We start from the raw sequence: 15,931 nt of genomic DNA on the forward strand, positions 1-15,931 counted from the left end.
GAGGCATTAGTAAGTGGAAGAGAATCAGGAAAGGTCCAATGGAGAAGGCAGTAATTAAACTGAGCTTTGAAGGAAACTAGGCATCCTAAAAGGCAGAAATGAAGAGGGGGCACATTCAGCTATAGGAGACAGCCTGTGCTGTCTCTGGGCACATAGATGGAGCTGGAATATCAAGTGTGAGGAACAGCAAGGCCAGTTTGGCTAAACAAAATGAAAAAAAAAAACAAGTATTCCACTGGAGTTTTCACTATGTTCTAAAAACATCTCAGATAATGTCTTTAATGCCCTTAAAATTTTTTTGCATGTTTTGATATTAAAAGGATAAACAATAATAAAGGGGATTGCATATGAAACTATGAACTTCTGTTATGTCGTTTGTCTTCCTCTCCCTATTACATGTAGCTTGCTTTTTTGTATATAATTCAAATTTAACATTATATTTGCAGTATTGCTCTGCTTACTTATTCTTTTCTTTATTTTCTTCCATTTTTCAATACTTTATTCCACTTTCAGTATACAATCTCCCCAGCAGACCTCTGTACTCTCCCCTATCCCAAAATAAAACAAAGAAAAGTTCTGCTTTATGAAAAAAACAAGTATGCTACCCAGAGCAAACCCACACATGGGCTCTATCAGAAAACAGATGTCACATTTTGCACCTCATGTTCACAACTTATCTGCTAAGAGGTAAGAAGTCTAAGTAGTCTTCTGGAGTTGGAACTGGTTATTGCATCAATGATCTTGTTTCCGTCATGCAAGTCCTCATAGGTTTCTCTGAATTTCTCTTTTTTACCATTTTTATAGCATAAAAATATCCCATTACATTCGTATCGTATAATTTGTTAATTCATTCCCAAGCCATTACACCCCCCCCATTCTTTCCAGTTCTTTGTCAGAAGAAACAGTGCTGCTATATCACATTTTTATTATTAGATATTCTGATTAGTAGATATCTTCATTGGACTTGGTTTACTATAGTAGGGCACTTCACAGACTTTCTGTGGTGATTAATTCCTTAGGAATTTCCTCTTTGAGGGCTAGTTGAACAAGGTGCTCTCACTCATTCAACTTTTCATGGCAAACATTTTCTTAGCCCTTTTCCTGTGCAAAAAGCTCAACTCCTAAACCAAACCCAGCGGCCAGCTTTATATCCTCAGCAAGGGAAATGGTAAATAATCAGCAAATGCTTTTATGAGCCTCCTTGTATGTTATCTCTGTGGGCAGGTTTGGAGCTGAATCTCACGGAAGAATTCAACTGAGCCAATGGATGTCCAGAGAAAATTAGCTCAAGTCTTTCAAGTGATTCATAGGAGGGAAAGGGCTGCTATGCAAAGTGACTGAAAAGCTAAGGGAGGGTTCCTCAGTCTAGAAAGGCAATAGTTTATTTAAGAGGTTTATCCAATCCCAACCAATCCCAAAGAGAATGGATAGAGAAGAATAACTCCTGGACTTGGGTTACAAGGATAAAAGAACTCAATGGAATCTTCAAAAATGTTAATTTAGAAATAATCAAGTGGAATTTGATATACTCAGATGTAATACAGCCTGAGCAAAACATCATTTAAAAAAGGTTTAGATGAATTTGTGGATAGAGAGGTGGCATGGCATGGTTAAAGAGCTGGCCTCAGAAACAGGAAAACTGAAATCCAAGGTTCGCCTCTAACACATATTAGCTGTGTGACTCGAGGCAAGTCATTTAACTTCTGGCAATTGTCCAAAGCTAGAAGTTGCACAATAATCACTGATCTACATTGGAAGAGGGAATTTTCTCCCACCAATTAAATCATAGATCTTGACACAATTTAAAAATATATAGATAGATAGGAATGGCTCAATGGATAGAGGACCAGGCCTGGAGATTAGAGATCCTGGGTTTGAATTTGACCTCAGACACTTCCTAGCTGTGTGATCCTGGGAAAGTCACTTAACCCCCCTTGCCTAGCCCTTATCAGTCTTCTGCCTCAGGACCAGTGTACATAGTATTGATTCTAAGAGGGAAGATAAAAGTTTAAAAATATAGACAGATAGATAGATAGATAGATAGATAGATAGATAGATAGATAGATAGACAGACAGATGCTGATCTAAGTCAGCAAGCTAGCTAGTGGAAAAAAATTTGATGCCTCTTGTGTACCTAGACCTGTGCGCAGCTACACTGTGGGGGAGAGAGTAGAGAAGCTGCAGTTAACTAGCTTAAAGAAAATCACAACCTAGTTAAAACAAGATTCACTTTAGAGATATACTGTGTTATAATAGATAAAGGTCAGTATCAGAGTTAAAGCAGACTTGGACTCAAAGTGCATTTCTTCCACTTGCTAGCTGTGTCAACCTGGGCAAATCACTTTAGCTCTCAAGATTTTAGTTTTTTCATTTGTGAAATAGGACTAATAATACCCATGGTACCTAGTACATAGGACTGTTTTGAGGTTTAAATGAGATAATGCATGTAAGGAACTTTTCTAACTTTAAAGCACTTTATGAAATATTACCCCAGGGGTATCATTCTAAATTTTAATTTTATTATAGAAATGAATTGAGAACTATATGTAAAAGTTCATCTAACCAAGTACTAAGTGATGTCATATAAACTTTCAGCATAGAGAATATTTGCAAAAGGAAAATAACACTTAATCATCAAGCAAGATTTCCTAGAAAAGGTAACATTTAAGCTGGACCTTATAGGAGCAGGGCAAACTTTCTAGATTGGAAAAAAAAAACAGAAAAAATGGTTGGGGTTGGGTGTGCAGAGTTAGAAGATAATAACATGCATCCAGCAAAATATGACACAAGGTCCAGAGCAATGATGCAAAGGAAATCCAGACAAAACACTCTAGGAACATTTGAAGACAGAGAAAATACTTTCAGCTAGAAGGAATCAAGAAAGGCTACACAGAAGTGTGGGCATCTGAACTGAGACTTAAAGGAAGATACAGATTCTAAAAGGGAATAGTTGGGAAAAGGTATGTTCCAGCAATGGAAAATGACCTATGCAGATTTGTAGAGGCAGAAGAGGACAGCACAAGATCAAGGAATAGCTAGTTAAAATCTATTTGGCTACAGCACAAAGTAGGGGAAGTAGGGTGGGTTGGTAAATTAGTCAGATTATCAAGAGACTTGAATGCCATTTAAAAGAATTTATATTTTCTCAACAAGGTAATGAGAAGCCACTGAAGTTTTTCTGAGCAGGGAGGTATGTGATAAGATCTGTGCATTAAAAACTAAAGGTAATAAGGGCCTGACCTAGGGTGGTTAGCAGTGTAAAGTTGAAGGAGAGGATAAAAGTGAATTCGATAATAAAGGTAGAATCAACTAATTGAATCAGAATGGGTGGGGAGAGTGAGAAGCAAGAGTCAAGGTGGCTCAGGTTTAGGGCATAGGTGGCTGGGGGGAAAAAAGGCAAGCTAGGGAGATCATGAGTTCAGAACTAGACAGAGTGAGTTAGAGGAATTAGCAGAACATTTAAATGTAGATGTTCAGCAGGCAGTTGGAAATGTGGGACTAGAAGTCTAGTGAGATAAGAACTAGAAATAGATATGGAGTCATCTGAAAAGAGGTGGTAGTTTAAAGTCATAGGATCTTGCCACGGGAAAGAGCAGAGAAAAATAAAAAGGATATCCACATTATGGGTCCAGAGACAGGAGGACAAGGAGGCAATGAAGGAGTCAAGTAGTTAGAGAGATAGGAGAACTAGAGGTATGTGGTTTACAAAGAAAGAAGAGATACCAAGGAGACTATGGTGAAAGATGTTGAATACCACAGAAAGATCAAGGTAGGTAAGATGAGGACCAAAATCTAGATTTGGGACATTAGAAGATCCCTGGTTACTTTAGAGAGAGTAGTTTCATTAGACTATAGAGATAGAAGCATCCACCTTCAGCAATGGAACATGCTACCTTGTTAGAGCTGACTCCACTGTTTTATCTTGGTTTTAGTGCTAGAGGCCATACACATTACATTTGGGGTGGTCAAACACACCACTTTAAAAAGACAAGATGGAGTCACAGAATCCAAGAATTTGAGAGTTGGAAGGAACATCAGGGGCTATTAAATCCAATCCATATCTGAAAAGAATCTTTATTATACCTGAAAAGTAGTTATCTAGCCTCTGTTTGGAGACCTTGAAGAAAGGGAATCTGCCAAATGCAAAGCAGTCCTTTTTACTTTGGGACATGAAGAGATGATATTTTGGAAGAAGAAATGCTATAGCATCTCCTTGCACACACATTTTTCTTCCAAAATTCCATCTCTTCAGGCAGCTGAATTTTCCCAACATCAAATGAAATTTGCCCAACATCAAACTTAAATGTGTTTCTCCACAAATTCACTAATTATTCCTGTGTTCTTTCTGAGACTGAGCGGAAAAAATTTGCTCCCTCTTACTACATGATAATCCTTCAAAGACTTCATGCTCCCCTTCTCCTCTCCCCAGCCCATCTTCTCTTCTTCAGGCTAGGCATTTCTAGGTGTTTTGACCAGTCCTCATACAACACAGACTCAGAACTCTTCACTGTCCTGGTTGCTCTTTTCTGGATGCTCTCCAGCTTATCAATATATATTTTTTTAACTTGGGGCTTCCAGTGTTTCAGCTCACACTATTAGAGACTTTATCTGATAGGATAGGAACCAAACATGGCCAGAGTACAGAAGATATCTGGAGGAAGAGACGAGAGGGGATCTACACCTATATACCCCAATTACATCCTCAGAGAGCTATAAAACACAAATGGCATCTGTGACAGAAAGTGCTTACCCACACAGCTGCAGCCTCCAATATGTGTGGAAGGCTTACAGGAGCTAGTTTTTTCTGCTGCTAAAACAATTCTCCCAAAGGCAAGGTTTCTCATATCTACTGGCGAGAGCAATCATGCACCTATTCCTAAATACCCTCAACGCCAGTTATCTGAGCCATACTTCACGTGCTCCCCCAGTTTCCTTTGATCTGCCAGGTTCCTATAGTAATCCAGGGCATTAAAAGTCCAAACTACTCAGCCAAAGCATAGGCAGAGAAGTCAATCAGAAAGATATTACCACAGTTTGGGTAAATAGTGATGAGAGACTAAACATGGTCCTTCATTGACATGGTTTTTCTTTTAAAAGAGGAGCCTGAGTCTCCCTGGCGCCTGCCCATATTCACAACAACATACATTAAGTTTCTAATTATCATCCCACTCCTACCTCAAAGATGTTCTGTGAGCAGATTCTGGGTATGTCTGCCAGATGTTTCCCAGATGCATGCAACTTTTCATGGCCACACCCTTCAAAATTGTACACTTGCCACCAGCCCTCCCCATATGAGGAAGTCTTGATTTGTATACCAATCAATCCCTGTGTATCAATATATAGAAAACATCCATTTCACATAAGAAATGCTCAGCACTCATCTAAAGTCACAAGCATGTTTTATTTTCTTGCTGGCATTCATCCCCCAAGACATAGAAGTGTATGTATGTGATCATGGACTCATGCTGATTTCTGCCTCTTGCTTGCCTCCTGCTAAGTGTGTCTCAGAGAGTCTTGAAACAGAAACAGAGGCAATCATGCATTGGATGTTCCAAGGAGGAGGTTATGGAGCCAGAACAGACTCCCAAAGGTACTGGAAAAAAACCTTTTCTCTGGACCAGTTAGAATCAAAATGCAGGGGTCATCTCTGCTCATGGGGCCCTAAAACCTGAATACAGAAGAACCAGAACCAAATCCACCTATTATTCCGCTGTATTCTTAAACCTAAAATGTGGGAGATGTGGTGGGAATTTTATAGCAAATAGTCTCAGAAAGGGAAGTGATTTGTTGAAGGGTAATATAATGAATTAGCAGGAGAAATGGGACTAGGAATCAAATCTCATGAGTTCCAATTCAAGGCTTTGTCCAGTGAACCATCCCTCTATCATATCTAAATCATTCATATGTTCTCCTCCTGGAAGGCAACAAGCAGCCTCCCTCAGTGCTCCAAATCCTGTTCCACACCAGAACACTAAAAATGTACAATTCTGAAGACTAGAAGTATTGATTCCACAATAGGTTTCTCCATGCCAGAGCACATATCTAGTAAGTAGGGTCAGTACTAACAAGTCTGCTCTAAATGAGGAAAGGGGCAGATTCACAGCTCAGGTTACCCCCCCACCCCCATGAGCAGCCTTGCACCATCCCACTTGTTACATGAAACATGTAAAAGATCTGAGGTCCTCATCTCATAGATGCAGGAAAAAGTATGGGCGTTGGAGTAAGAGGATCAGGACTCAAATCCCACCTCTGATGATTACTTTGTGATCTTGGGAATATTACAACCTCAGTTTCTGCATATGAAAAATTAAGGGGGTTGACCTAGAAAGTTTCTGAGGTTCAATCCATGATTGCTTCTCTTTCTGATTAATCAGTATACATTTGTAGAAGATGTCACACTCCACAACTAAAGCATCTGCAATTTAAACCTACAGTGAGAATATAGTGCTCTAATCCTCCTCACTGCTCCTATCTACTCTCCAGTCTACTAGCCACTGGAAATAATGACCTACATTTCTGTCCACTTTTTGGATATCTATCCCTAATCTCCTAGTCACTTTGGGAGCTCTCTGAAATTTTGTCTTTTCTCACACCATGCATCATCTTAGCTGATTTCTCTTTGCATTTCAGGTAGTTCCCTTGATACACAGAACTGAGCTAAGACCATTTGTGGCTACACTGTTGGTTTTTATTCTAAGTGAAGTAATGAGAGAAATTATAGGATCATAGACTTAGAGCTGGAAGTAAGCTCATAGGTCAAGTTCAACCCTCATCTTATAGGGCAATACATCTACTTAAGTACTCAAGGCAACATTTGAATTCAGCTCTTTCTGACGCCATATTCCATAGATCTAGCCTCTGAAACCACCAAGGTTGGAGTCAGATTATGGAGGACTTTTAATTCCAGACCAAATTTAGAATTTATTTAGGAGGTAAAATGGAGGCAATGAAGCTACTGTTTCTATTATTTGGACTTGATGGCCTCAGAGTTTCCTTCTAGCTCTAAGTCTACAAAATGATCCTATGATTTCTTACTTTGCTTTACTTGGAATAAAATCCAGCAGCCACAAATGTTTATTTCAGACAGTAAATAAGTATTTTTGAATGTTCAGAACTCAATCTTGGGAGCAATTGGACAAAACAAAATAAATGGACTAAGGATTCACAAAAAACAACAACAACAACAACAAAACAGAGAACAGAGCCTAAACGAAGCAATAACCAAACCTAGATCAATAGGAAATGGAATAATATAGGCCCTTAAACTTCCACCCATGTATAGATGGTATACCTACCACTGACCATCACAGACTTAGCTGGACCACCCAGTCCTCCTGAATGCTGAAGATAGATGTCCATAAGCTTAAGGCTAAACAGAAAAGAACAGCAGCAAATTCTCCTCCAGCTCAGTTTCAAACTTTCTACTCTATAAGGGTAGAAAAGGAATCCATCTCCAGTGCCATGGAACCAGATTATCTCCAGGATATTTGCTCCCCAAGAATGTACTTTCTCAGCTCCCCCAAGGACTGAGCTATCTCTAGGATCAAGGCCTTAGAGAATTTCAAAGAACTCAGATTGTAATTTGATTTTTAGGTGAAGAACTCCTTTTTCCATATGAGAGCACTTCAGCTATTTGAAAATAATTGCCATGTTCCCTCCCCCTAAGTCTTTTATTTTCTAAACTAAGTATTCCTCCTTCATATTATTTCATCCATTCCTCACAAGAGATAATTTCTGGTCTCCTCATAATTCTAGAAACTCTTGTCTGGACACAGTCCTCTTTAAGCAAGGTACCCAGAAACAGACATTTGACTGTAAATGTAGTCGGGCAGTCACAAGAGCTCCCTTGTTTGAGAAAATTATTTTAATACTGCAGGCTAAGGTGGGCTTTTTTTTTTTTTACTACTATTCTACACTGCTAGACCATAGGGATCTCTTGGTCACATAAAAACTCTAGGTCTTTTTTTCCACATGAACTGCTGTGTCAATTCAGATCTCTCTGTCTTTCCAAATGAGAAAATTAAGCCAGGAGTGATCCATGCTGTCTCTTTTTGCTGGCCAGCCCCTCCACCCCCACCCGCCACGTTGTCCCTCAAATACTATCTCCCTCCTCTCTCCCTTTTGCAGAGAGGATTTGTTTTTAAAGGAAACAAGCAACCAAACTGGGTGTGCATTATTTCTTCTGAGAAAGCAAAAGGTTCCAGACTTGCCCTGGTAATCCTGGGCAGTAAGGCTCATGCTCTAAAATCTGGTTAGTCAAAAATCAAAAGCCATTCTCAGGGCTAGCCACAAAACATTTCTAAAAGCTGAGTGTGTGGGGTACAATTAGCTCACACATAGATGACATATCCTTGTTCTTTTTCCCAAGTGTCTATCCTATGGCCACAGTGGCCAAGAAAATAACTTACCTACAAGACTATCTTCCTCTCATCAAGTATAGAGGCCCAGGGATAAGATTATCTCAAGAAAATTAGAAAGCCAGAAATTCGACTCTCCACAGATTTGGTTAAAATAGATATTTTACCATGTTTTTCTCTGAATCTCCTTAAGATAAACAACTTCTCTAACTCCACTGGGCCAGATTTTAAAGCCTTTCTAGATCTGTCTCTAGCCTAACTTGCCAAGCTTACTAGTTAATCTCTCCCCTTCATGTATTCAACAATCCAGACAAACTAGCCTAGTTGATTTTTTTCTTTTCTTTTCTTTTCTTTTCTTTTCAACACTTACCTTCTTTATTGGCTTCAAGGCAGAAGAGTGGTAAGGGCTAGGCAATGGAGGTCAAGTGACTCGCCCAGGGTCATACAGCTAGGAAGTGTCTGAGGCCACATTTGAACCTAGGACATCCCATCTCTAGGTCTGGCTCTCAATCCACTGAGCTACCTAGCTGCCACCTGATGTTTTATATATATGATATTCTATCTCCTTCCTCTGAGCCTTTGTACTAGTCTTGGTACTAGAACACTTCCTTGCTCAATTCTCCCTTATAAAGTTCCTACTTCCCCTTAAAGTTGAATTCAAGCTCCATCTCCTACACAAGGCCTTTTCTAATCCTCTTGATTATTTGGATTCATTTGGTAAATATTTTCTATTTATTTGTATACAAATATGTTATTTTCTCTCATAGAATATTTCCTCCTTAAGAACAGAGACTATTTTGTTTCTGTGTCTACAATACTAGTATCTAGCAGAGTGCCTGGCATTAGTTAGCCCTTAAATGCTTGTTGAAGGAATTATGGTACCATTTCATTTCCAAACTGACTTCCTTTGAGGATTTTAGCCAAGAGTTATTAACACCTTGAATTTGGACACATTTTTTGCAGGATCTTTTGTCTGAATTATAGCATCTTATCCTTAAGACCTCTGTGAGGTGTGTTAGGGCAGATCAAGACCATAGATTTAGAGCTGGAAGAGACTACTCAATACAAAATTTGTTGAGTACAAATCCAAGGTCACACAGAAAGTTAAATGCAAGATCTTCATTTTGTTTTGTTTTTTTATTTTGATTGGATGTCTAGATTTAGAAATCTTGTGCTCTTTTCATTGTACCCTTTTTATAGATGCTCTAAGTAATGACTTTCCAGGTCATCACAATTAGCAGAGTTGGGACTAGAAGCCAGTTATTCTCTCTTAGCCCAGGAATATTACCACTTCACCATTTGGCAAAGTGGATGCCAACAAGTTACTTTCCTGAGATCTTCAGAAAAAAGTTCTGCAAGGTCTAACCATTCTATACAACAGCCTACCTGCCATGGCTAAAATTTAAAAGAGAATCTATGTCCCACTCCCACCAATAGCAATTTTTCCTGGAAAACTCTTCCTAGGGAAAAGTGGTTTTCCTTCCCAAGGTCCTTAATTTTCCTAAGATCCTTGGATTTAATCTTCCTTTTTAGAGTCTCACTTTTGACCTCACTACATAACACATGCCTTTTCATGCCTACATCACCACATTTCCTGCCAAACTCCAGATGCACAAAATTAAATTTTGACATGATCCTTGGGACCAAGCAGGACACCAGCCCCTTTGCATGTTATCAGCTGATCAAGCCAGGAGACATTACAAAATATTTTAACATGGAGGTTCTTCTCCCCATCTGAAAGTACAAAGTCATGTAAACCTGGTCAGGTAGTTGCTTCTCAACAGATCATACAGTTCCCTTTGGAAAATGAGACAGGGTCTACAATGCCCACCTTCTTTTGTACCTTTTCAAATTCTATTCACCCTTCAAGGCCATCTTGTAATTCTACATTTTTAAAAATAAAATTGTTCCCAAGACCTTGACCAATATCTCCATTCTCTGAATTCTGATTACTTACTATTTCTACCATCTGTTTAGCACCTACAGAATACAACCTGGCCCTCTTCTTTAGTGGCTTCACATAAGTAAGCCTTCTCTTCACCATGATAGTATGAAAGCTTTGTTGCCTTCTTTTATCACTCTGACATACAATAGTCATAAGAGAAAAGGAATGAAAGAATGACTGAACACACCATTGAGCAACTAATCCAAATACAAACAAGACTTTTTCCCTCTAAGAAAATTATCTGATACCACTAACACACTAGAGTAGATTCAGATGAAAAGGTAGACTGCCTCTCCCCCAATTTGTATTAGTGATGCTCTGCTGCTCAGTCAACCAGTTTCTTCCCTGGGAAACAAAATTTACCATAAGCAATACCCCTAGTCAACTGATTAAAGTAGCAGCCTTTCCCTCCTTTCAGACTTAAATTTCCTCTGCTGAGCTGTAAAGGCACAAAGACTTTTCAGTCTAAAAAGACCAAGTCAAGATTAATGTCTTGCTATATCACATAAGGGGGCACAGAGTTGTTGACCAAACCTTGGGTAAACTGGAGAGAGCCCCCTGTAGATCCTGTAAAAGAGTATTTTGACATTGTTCAAAGGTTCCTTCTTTCCATAGCCACAGTAATCAATGAAAAATGGGAAAGTCATTGAGAAAGTACAGTTTTAGAGGTATCCTGAAGACCTTACCCTATTCCAGAATATCAGACCCTCAGAGAAGGATGGAGGGAGTCGTTTCTGACTGGCTTAAAACTGTTTAATTTTTATAAAACCCTAGACACAGCATTTAACCTGAGGCACCTGGAAGATTCTATTACTTTCTTATATAAGTATTTTTGAGGAGTCCAAAAGTATAAAAGCTATCACACCCAGAAAAGGCTATACTACCTTTTTCAATGTTTTCACACTCCGCCCAACATCTAAGAAACATGATATAGTGTTGAAGAGACTGGCCTTGGAGTTGGAAGACCTGGGTTCAAATCCAGCCTATATCATGGGGTTATGTAACCAAGAAGTCATTTCATTTTTCAGTGCCTTCAGATGACTAAGATGGTAAAATAAGGATGAGATGCTAATCTCTTTCAGTAAAAGTACTTTCTGCAACAAGAATTCTCTATGCTGATGAAATCACAGATCTATATCTACACAGATTTAGCTCTGTGTGTTCCTTCCCTACTGCTCTGGGCTCCAGCAAAGAAAGGACAAGGTGTCCAATTGAAGTAATGAGGGCTTCACTCATCACTGAGCACTCTCACAAGTCCTGAGGTGGAATAGTGTTTCTGTGGAAAAGGATTTGGTGTTTAAACACAATCATTGGCCATCTCCATCTGGACAACAGTTCAGTTAAGTGTACAAGCTCAGCTGGGGTACAGAGGCTGTTCATAAGTTATCATGGAAGGGGACCTCCGGAGGAAGTAGGGAGAGAAAACAAGGCTTCAGGCATTCACTCATCTAAGAGGTAAAGGTGTCCAGTCATCTCCCTACTTCTCCCTACTCTTCAGGCAAAGAGAAACCCACATCTGTCCAGTCATCAGATGAATAAGAAGTGAAGATCCAATCTAGGGACAGTTGAATTCTGCTAATCTCATCTCCCTGTCTCCCCACAGATCAGCCCAGAAAAGCTTGATGGACACACAGAGAGAGGTACTCAATCCTGCGAGAACCAATAAATAAAATTAAAGGGAAATTGGACCTAAGGGCAGGGTGCTAGGTGTGGCAAGGAAAGCCTCCCAGTCAGGACTGGTCAAGTCTGATGCAGTGCTAGGAGATCCCCAACTGGGCCTTGTGCTTGCCCGCCGCCTGGTTTCATTGGTTGGGTAGGAGGGCCAAGAGCCTTAGCTATGAGATCATCTCTGGCTAGAATACAGCAGGCCCCCTGGGGGCGCCGGCATTACAGGGGGTGAGGGGTCTGGGGAGAAAAAGGGCTCTGAGCTGGTATTCCACCTCAGCGAGGGACCTCACTCGTCCCTCCAGAGCCCGGTCCCTGAGCGAAACTCACCTGAGCAGACGACTTCTCCTTGGCGGCAGCAGCAACAGCAGCCTGGCAGCTTCAGCCCCGCCAGACTCAGGCTCACTCTGGCTTCTTCCTCCTAGCCAGCTCCGCCTCCCGCCCAGATTGAGCAGCGGCCACGTAAAGCCCCCACCTCCCTTCTTTCCCTCCCTCCTGGGCAGACTGCCCGGCCCCGCCCGTATTCTTTGGAGCAGGGAGCAGCAAGCACGGGGCAGAGCTGGCCCGTCAGACCTAGAGCCAAAACCCCGACGATCTCACACCAAGGAGTGTCTAGGGGATGCCCTGCACGATGCCATGGAAAAAGTCTCAGTGCCCTCCAGGCCCTCCCCACTGCAAAAAGGGTCAATACTCTGCTCTGCTCGAGCGAGATCAGAGGGGAAAAGAATAGTCCCTGGTTCGTAGGGGGACGGGGGCGGAGGGGGGGGGGGTGATGCTGTTAGTGGGTCCAGCCAGGGCTTCTCCCCCCCCCCATCCCACTTCTTTTCAAGTCAAGAATAATAGCTTTAGAGCTGGAGGAGCCCCCAAAGTCACCCGGATCTGGGTTTTGAATTCATGTCCTCTAACTCCAAATCTAAGTTTTCTTTCTTCTGCATTCTCTTCTATATTCTCCCTTTCATCATCTTTCTCTTTCTCTCTTCTTTTTTTCTCCTGTGAAATGGGGGGTGGGGGGGGGGGCGCATCTTCTAAGGAACTTGTTAAATCCAGCTCCAAGAAAATAATGCAGTGCTTGGATGGATGCTGAATAAGAAAATCATTGTGTTGAGATAATCCCTCCAATGTTGGTAAATTCATTCATCAGAAGTGACCAAAGGCCAGTAGGAGCACTAGTATTTCCATCAGTCATCCCAGAGTGCCTTTGCTTATACACTCCTAGTGTGGCCACTGATCTTCAACCAGAGCCTGAGCATTCACACTGATCCTCCCAAAAGCAAAGAACAGATTCCTATGTTTCCTGAATGTGTTACTGCTCCATGAATGAGGCAAAAAGCACATCTGACAATCTCATCAGTGACTGAAGCCAAAAGCAAGAGGTGCCCAACATTCAACCTCAAGTACCAAATGTGTTCCAGATTCCCTGGAACCAACACTGGTGTTCATATAATAATAGTGGATCATGCCCACACCTTCACACACAGAAAGACATGCTTGAATTCAAAGAGAGAAAATTCTTTCACACATGAGTACACCCACATATTCCCATATGCATAGCTACTACTAATGTGAAGAAATAAACTTAATTATACAGAGACAAATATATGTGATTGCAGGTATACATAAAAGAAATATGGGTCTTAGGATCACAGATTCAGAGAACTGGAAGGGACCTTAGAGATCTGACCCAAACTGTTCATTTTATAGAAGAAGAAACAGAAAGTGACTTGTCACATGTCACACAGCTATTATCAGAAGCAGACTCTGAGCCTAGTTCTTTTTTTAGTTCAAATCCAGCACTCTCTTGTTTATGCTCTTAATTTCATTGGTTTATGAGATATTAGAAGTCATCGAGTCCAAACCCTCTCATTTAGCATGTGAGGAAACTGAGGCTCAGAGAGGTCAAGTGGTTTGTTCAATCAGTAGTGGCAATGAATAGTAGAGGTGGAGATTCAAACTCAGATCCTCTGACTTTTTTCCACTGGACCAGTGAAATCTCAGAATAAAGAGCCAAGGACAGTAAAGAAAAATACCTTGTCCTCCAATATAACAGATATATTTCTGTCTGGCTTCTTTTCAAAGTCTAGTAAAATAACTAGTAGGTGTGTGTTCATTTGATAATTACCTGAGCCCATCCATATATTTACCCAACTATTTGGAGAAGCAAATGCACAGTTCAAGACCCTTTCATCAGAAGGAACCCAAGTTCAGATCCTAAAACTGTCTGCCACTCACATTCTTGGTGTTTGGTTTGGCAGAGGTCTCTATAAACCTGTTCTTAACACAGAATAGAACCATTGAGGTCCTTAGGGTGAACACCGTTAATTGTTATTGGACCAGCTGTCCCATGTTAAGAAAAAAAAAATTGTCTGAGATTTGTATGGACAGAGTTCCTGCTCATTGAGTAATTACGGTACTGTCTGGGATGTCTGGGCTGGCTCCCAACTCCCGGCTCAATTCAGCAGTCGTGCTCATATACACGCTCCACGTCAGTCCTCCACAATTCCACCCTCTCATTCCCAATTCTGCTAAAGGTACTTCTCAACCCATATCTCTGCCCCCTCCACAACCTTAAGAACTCAGACCAGCATGCAAGTAAAAATGAAAAATACAAATAGTAGAGTGAAATTAAGCTTTTAGCACTGTCCAGGTAAATTGAAGTGTACATTCTTCATATTACAAGCTATCCACACATCCTTGTTAATTCTTGGCAATGTCCTCCCCTAAATTCTCCATTACACATCTGCCCAACATGCTTGAGGATTTCCTCTTGATCTGTCCTTCTGTTATCCCTTAATTATATTACATGACTGGCCCCTCTTTTTTTTTCTGACCATACATTTTTGTTATATTTTGACACCACTAATTACATGCAAGTCATCCCTACTGATATGCTGTGATATATAATTTTAATAATCATTTTCTGACATTTCCTACAATACATTTTCTCCTTATCTCCCTCCCCTCCCCTCTCCCTAAGACAGCAGACAATATGATATAGGTTATACATGTGCCACTTGCAAGATGTATTTCCATTTTCCTATGTTGTGATGCTGCAGTCAAATCCATCTCCTAAAATTGATGTGGATTTCTGATTATATTATTTTAGTTTCTTGGAAAATGGTAACACTTCAATTTCTATATTTTTTTCTTTAAAAGTAAATTTTATTGGTATTTTGTCCCAGTGTTGCTCTCCCTGTCCCAAAGATCCACCCCTCATAACCAATAAAGAAGAAAACAGACTATTTTGATGTGTTGATTAGTTTTGCTGACGTGGCTTGGTCTTTAGTGTTTTACATGCATAGACCTCTACAAAGAACAAGAAGTTTCCTTCTCATATCACTTCTTTTGATCCACACTTAAGTATAACTTCACTTCATTACCTGTTCCTGCTGTTTCATTGTTCTTACTTTATACCTTTATTCTATTGTTATTATTAGGCAGATTATTTTCTCAGCTAGAAAAAGTGTAATACAATTTTTAAAAAATGAAGTTGCTCTGCTTTAATTTCTCTTATCCTCCCTTCTGTTCTCTATGCATATTTTAAATGCTTCAATGATTCTCTTTTTTCTTTTTCATTTTTAAGAGAGGAACTTATACCTTCCCTCTCTCATTGAAAAAATAAAACAAAACACGTATTCCAAATATGTATATTCAAGTAAAACAAATTTCTACATTGGCCCTATTTTTTTTTTAAAAAAAAAAGCCTTATTCTACAGTTTGAGTACATCTCACTTCTCTGTTCAGAGACAAGAAATATGCTTCATCCTTCATTCTCTGGACAATGCAACAAAGAACTGCGAGCCTGGAGCTCTAAAGTCTTTCAACATTGTCTTTACAATATTGTAGCTGTGGTTAATTAAATTGTTCTGTTTTACATCTCTGACACAGTTTCTATAAGTCTTCCTATATTTCTCCAAAACCATGTCTTTTGTCATTTCTTATACTGCAGAAATGTCAAACCCAGAAC

The 15,931-nt window shown here is 40.1% G+C and overlaps 1 protein-coding gene across 3 annotated transcripts in view; it reads right to left on the reverse strand.

Annotated features, from left to right (window-relative positions):
- The window catches only part of P4HA2 (prolyl 4-hydroxylase subunit alpha 2), a 98,023-nt gene that overhangs the window by 39,894 nt on the left and 42,198 nt on the right, over positions 1-15,931 (reverse strand). Inside the window, exon 1 of one of the 3 annotated variants that reach the window (XR_008915053.1) lies at positions 12,298-12,421. The exons of 1 other annotated variant lie outside the window; for it this stretch is intronic. The gene's annotated coding sequence lies outside the window, so the exon portion shown is untranslated. Of the gene's footprint in view, positions 1-12,297; positions 12,704-15,931 lie in introns of those variants that run through there. One more of the 3 variants, XM_001371518.4, reaches the window with a different exon arrangement.

The sequence above is a fragment of the Monodelphis domestica genome, chromosome 1 (assembly GCF_027887165.1).
Source record: "Monodelphis domestica isolate mMonDom1 chromosome 1, mMonDom1.pri, whole genome shotgun sequence".
Taxonomy (NCBI): domain Eukaryota; kingdom Metazoa; phylum Chordata; class Mammalia; order Didelphimorphia; family Didelphidae; genus Monodelphis; species Monodelphis domestica.